The 5,977-nt window shown below is 48.1% G+C and overlaps 1 protein-coding gene across 2 annotated transcripts in view; it reads right to left on the reverse strand.

Annotated features, from left to right (window-relative positions):
* HNF4G (hepatocyte nuclear factor 4, gamma) overlaps window positions 1-1,829 on the reverse strand; it is a 170,906-nt gene extending 169,077 nt beyond the window's left edge. Inside the window, exon 1 of one of the 2 annotated variants that reach the window (XM_011981972.1) lies at window positions 1,573-1,829. The gene's annotated coding sequence lies outside the window, so the exon portion shown is untranslated. Of the gene's footprint in view, window positions 1-1,374; window positions 1,502-1,572 lie in introns of those variants that run through there. The other variant, XM_011981971.1, reaches the window with a different exon arrangement.
* Between the last annotated feature and the right edge of the window lie 4,148 nt (window positions 1,830-5,977).

Here is a 5,977-nt window from a genome sequence, read left to right on the forward strand (position 1 = left end):
CCACTATACTCTAGCCTGAGTGACAGAGCAAGACTTCATCTTAGAAAAAAACAAAAACAAAAAACAAGGCACTCAAAAACAAATACTTATTATTTGCATAAGAAGTATTTTTTTAAAAATCTTAGCAATCCCTAAAATAAATTTGCGCTATCCCGTATGCCTATAACCGTGATTAAAGAATGCAATATTTGTGAGATCTTAATAAACACACTTTAGTAAAAGGGTTGAACCTTCATAAAGCATGTTGGAAAAATGGCCTTATTTGCACGCCCATAACTGGAGCTCAGGAGAAATGGGAAGACAAATGGCTCTCAATTTTCCACTCCATTTTGAAAAGTGAAAAATGAGCAGTTTACCAACACTCACCACCACCTCCCTCTCCTTGCCACACCTTCAAATGATACCAGGAAAGAGCCCAACACTACTTGTTCACCTACTTCAACCACACAGCAGATCAGGTGGCCTGAATGAGAGTGTCCACAGGACATGAAAAGAGAGGGAGTGGTGGTGAGGAGGTGGGGACAGGAGGACTCCTATGGAAAAACGGTGACAGCTAGACAGGAAGAACAGTTTAATGACAAATAACCGCCTCTAAAGGGAGAAGAGAAACCTGTAAAATGAACGAGAAAGCAGAAGAAACTAACAAAAACAAAACCAGGAAATGGTGCTCTCAGTGAGTATTTAGTTTCCAGGACGCCCCATTCACTTTTGAGCTTCTGGATTCTGTATTCTCTTGCCCTTGCCCGCAAGTGAAAACTCATGCTGATTGTTTTGCTTGTTGGAGCAGTGCTTTGACTCAGTTCAGAGCAAGATTTATAAGCACAGATCATCAGGTATGAAGCACATATATTCCATTCTAAGATCTTATCACGTGCTGGCTTATTTCAGTTAGACACAGAACGGTTATTGCTTAACTGGCACGTTGTTAACTAAGCTTCCAAAGGACATGTCATCCCAAAGTTAGCTAGGAAGGTCTCAATATTATATTTAAAGTATCCCCCAACGGCATCACCGGCAGATGCCGACTCCCAAAATTTGTCCATGAGAGACGGATGGAAGCTGAGACTTGAGCAAAGGCCATGCAAGGAGTGATGCTGCAGGACCAAGCACCTCCCCACAGACCTCCAGAGTCCATGAACATCCATTTGTCCTGGACTTGCCTCAGGCCACAGAAGTACTTACACGGAAGACCCCCTAGAGACCTGGGAATCACATGACCCGCTACAGCCACCAAAGCTTTCTTTGCACCCAAACAAATACAAATACAGCTCTCTCTATCTCTATCTCTCTCCTCCCTTCTCTCTTTCTTTCTTTTCTAAGGTGAAAGACTGGCATCTTTCACTTCCCCGCTCCCCCTACTCCCTGCTGCCCCACCTCCAGCGCCTTCTTCCCTCCAGCGCAGCCTGGGCGAGGCCTTGGGGCATCTGCTTTCCACACGGACCGGCCTAGGGGTCCTAGGGCTCAGCCCCTCCTTCGGCCGCCCGAGGGGAATCGAGGCTCCTCCCGCCCGGCAGCAGCCGGGGCGGTGCGCTGCGGCCAGCCCGGGCCCCGGGCGGCGGCGGAGAAACTTACCTGCGCGGGCCGCTCCCGGAGCTCCCGAGTCGCAGTCAGCCGCGCGGCCGCCGCCGCATCTCCTGGCAGCAGGTCCCCCACCCACCCCGCCGCGCTGTCCCGCGCCGCACTTTTCCCAGGCTGGGAAGTTTGCTGAAAGCGAGGAGGTGGGAAGTGGGGGTGGGGCTGAGGGGACTTGAGAGAGGAGGCTTAAGGATTTTGTTGTTGTTTGTTTGTTTGTTTGTTTTTCCCGATCTCTAGCAAATATTTTAGACCATATGCTGGGAGAATATTAGCTTTGCTCAATGGCGACAGGGCAGCGGCCTGACTCTCACAGTCCGATCGATTTACTAAACAAACTGAAACGTGGGTGGGGACGTTAAACAGTAACCAGTAGACTCAATGAAAACTGAAAGCAGCGAGGCCGCCACCGCCTCGGCGCGCGCATTTCCCTGTTCCCAAGGCCCCAGGGCGACCGGCGGTCGGGCCAGCAAGTCTCAAAGCCCGGTCTCCCGAGACCTCAGTGGCTCTCTCGGGCCTTCGCGGGGCCCAGGCGGTGACTGCCGCCGCCACTGCCGGAATCTCCACCATCCGGGCGAGGCGCCCCGCGCTGCACCGCTCTGGACTGGAGCGGATCGCTCTCCTCCTCCTACACCCTGGGGAGCCCCCGAGGGTCCGCGCCTGGAGCCCGAGGCCAGGGCATCCTTCACTCGACTCGTGCTAAGTCCCCTCCCCCGCCCCGGGTCACGCCTCGTCTTGGGCGATGTCAACCCTGGCTTGTGGAAGTGCTTTTGGACGCGCGGTAGCAGGGGGAAGCCTGCTGACCCTAGAATGCCGATTTCATCCTGAGCTCATGAGGTCCAGAAACGGCTGGAAGTATCTTTAAAGGGAATTAAATGGTTTCCTAGGGGCAGCTCTGAAGCCACACCACTAGGGGAAGCCCCCACCGTTTCTTCTAACTGCACGTTGGGCCTCTGGGGTTATATTCTACCATGACGCTCCTGACCACCTAGCTCGGCAAGAGTTCTGGGAAGAGGAGGGGGAATGGTTTTCCGTTCCCACCCGTGCCAGCTACCTGTGGTTTTAGTCTTTAAGTACCTCTTTACATATGTATTTGATGGAAAACTTCCCTTTCTCCCTCCCATACCCTTTAGCTTTCGACTTGCATAAGTGGGGCTCAGACCCATCCCAGATGCGCTGATCTTCTTGGTCAGGCATTTGTTCACAAGCAATACAGCCAGAGAGCCGGCTTTTAAAAACATCTCAACAATTTAACTTCGTGGTTTCAGGAATGAGTGACTTCAGGTCAAACAAGTAATTATCATCATGAGATAAATAGTTACTTAATCCGTAAGATTTTTCTTTTCCTACCAGAGGGTTGGCTGATATTTTAAGGCTGTAATAACAATGCCAGGGAGATCAAAGAGCTAGGTGTTTCTTCTTTTTCTTTTTAGATCGGATTTACTAAACTTTCTCAGTTTCCTCCTTCCCAATATCTTGCTGAAAGGTTCTTTGAAAAACAAGTTGTTGGCTGTTTTAGAAATGAGGACAAAGGGGTGAGATCATATAAAATTTTTCTATAAATCGACCTTTTTGAACAAAACACATTCTTTGGTTGCTTGTTGCCCACGCGGTTTGCAAACCGTGTCAAAAAAGTGGCCTCTGTTCATATCGCTCATGGGAAACCATCCAGACACGGGAGAGGCAGAAGAGTTACAATTAACGGGTTATATTTATTATGCAAATCCTTCATAGGTGTGTTGTTTACAGATCACCTGTGGACATTCTCTTTAAAAATATTTCCAGATACTTGGAGAATGAAGGTTGTTTTATTCTATGCCAAAATGTAAATGTATAATTTCCATAAAACACAAAGTCTAGAGACAAGTTCTTCATCCTCATTCACAGAAGCTTTAATGACACCTGACATCTCTTGTTCTCAGCAGAGAAATAATATTTTAATTCAATAGTCTCAGTTTATTCCACTGTTAATCCGCGATGTAAGTGGGTTGGGTTTTGAATAATTAATTCATTACTGGTATGTGGTAGAATAGCTGATCTACCAGGAAATATATGTTCTGTGTACAAAATTATTTTGACAATATGTAGAACTTTTGTGACAAAATTTGTCAACACGAGGATTTTCAATAATGAGAAAAACAGTCATGCATTCAAGAAATTAAACTCTGCGAAGTCTTATTATTATCTAAGAAAAACATTGCATTTGTTCAATTTTTAAAAACCCCTGAGAAGAGTTTAGGTAACACTGCCAACCATTCTGTCAGAAGCAAGAAGAAGGGGTTTCAGATGAATGAATGGATGAATGAATAAATAAACGACGTTAAGAACTAGAAGAAGGGACAAGGATTTGACTCCACTCTGGAGCTTGGCGGTTTTTACTAGATAAACCAATGCTACACGACCAAGCTTTACAGCATCACTTATATTGTTCCTGAAACTAATTTATTACGATTCTCCATGGCATGGCTTTAAGCTGCTGAAGATGAAAAATGTGCTCTATGGAGAGTCGTCCCCTGATGCTTGGGGGTGGGGGGGTTGGACAACAATGAGAAGAAAGGCTCAGGATAATTTTTCAGGGAAAGGTTCTCAGCAGATACAAGGTTCCATTTCGCTAGTTAGTGGTTTGGGGGAAATTATACACATATATATTTATGTTGCATCTGCTCTTTTAACCTAAAACTAAATACACAAAATGTGGCGTCAAAAATCCTTTACTTCACTTTTCTATTAAATGTCTCGTTTAGCCAGTACTTTTCCTTTTCTCTTTGGTATTTAATCTTTTTTACACCATTCCTCCCACCCCCTACCCCCTCACCCCCACTCTCGCGCTTCCCTACGCCACCAAGATTGTCTTGATAAGAACTTCAGGTTCTCCCACGAACCGTTCTGATACTATTAATTAAAAGCAGTGGCCTCAGGCAGAGAGCTCAGAAAGTAGGGAGGGTGCGGGCCGGCGCGCACAACCTCAGGGAAAACGTCTTTATGATTTCAGCATCCAGAGACCCTATTTCCGAGGGCAAGTCCGCGCCCATGTCCTGGCACATGAAACCATCACCAAACGCGAACGGGAAGTGTCCTCTTCCTGCCTAGGTGCTGCTAGGGCCGCTGCCACCCCTGCTGACCAGGTTCAGAACCCGATATTTCGCGACCGCTGTGGCACCCACGCCGGAGTCGCTACCTCCACACGCGGGCTCAATTAGTGGGGATTACCGCCCACCTTTACCCGAGTTTACACGCAGGAAGAGAGGGGAAAAGGAAGAAAATTAAAAAGCTCATGCAGTTCCCCTCCCATTCTTTTCTAGATTTGGGCACAGCTCAGTGACACCTTCAAAGCCACTCGTATGGAAAGGACCGCGGGCGGGACGCGGCCACCGGGACTCAGGTTAAATTTAGTCCATAGCTGAGCTAATCGCTCCTCCAACTCACCCAATGGACCAGTGTTTGACCCAGGGGGCGAAACAACGGATAAAGCAGCCTCCGCCAGAATTTCAAAAACTCCCTGGAGGCCACTGAATGTTTTATGCATCAGAAGGGGAGGCTGGGATTCCGGTCACTGTGGCTAGGAGGGGGAAGGGCTCGGCCAGCAGGGTGAGGGTGGGGGCGGGGGCGGTTTCAGCCTTAAGCCATCCAGGCCTCGGGTTTATGGCCCGGGGCTGCTTCTGGCTGCGGCTCTCTACCTTGTTGCCTCGGCCTCTTTCAAAAAAGCACAGGTTTTTTGCTCCCTGGCGCAGTCCAAAGCGAGGGCACAGATTGTCGGAGCTCTAAATCTGCCGACTCGAGCCTCCGGGAAAGGGGATGCGAGGCCATTTCATCTTCTCCGACCTGCACCGTAGCCTTCAACGACGTCCGCCCCTGCTGGGCCTAGAGCAATAGCAGACTGTAACTGGGACCCCGGGACTTTGGTACCCTCCTCTGCTGTTTGATTTGTCGGGCTTTCCACGGGGCGTCCACTTCTTAAACACTTAAATTTAACACGGTGAAACAAGAACAACAATAAAAATCAGTAGAACAGACCGATTGAACATGGCACAGGGATTGATTAGTACTCCCAGTCCTACCATCACTGTGCAGACTCTAAAAAGAAAAGAAAACAGTCCATACACTTGCATGACCCGTTTGGTGGTTAGACATTTAAAAACACTAAAGCTGCAGGAGTGGCCTTCAGGACTGGCCACCCTACTTGGCCCCACATTGACCCAGATAAAAATTAGTCTTTATTTTGCACTCAAGTCACAGATCAGAAGCACCTAGAGTAAGTTCAGATTAAGGAAGGCCAAGGAATGTTCCCAGACTCCGTTACCTGTTAATAAAAATGCAAAGCCAAGATTTCAAATTGAGCGTCTAAATTGAAACTACTCTGCGTATGTTACACGTCTGACTGAGACGCCGTGAAAATCGAACACAC

Source organism: Mandrillus leucophaeus, unplaced genomic scaffold, assembly GCF_000951045.1.
Source record: "Mandrillus leucophaeus isolate KB7577 unplaced genomic scaffold, Mleu.le_1.0 Scaffold233, whole genome shotgun sequence".
NCBI classification, from domain to species: Eukaryota; Metazoa; Chordata; class Mammalia; order Primates; family Cercopithecidae; genus Mandrillus; species Mandrillus leucophaeus.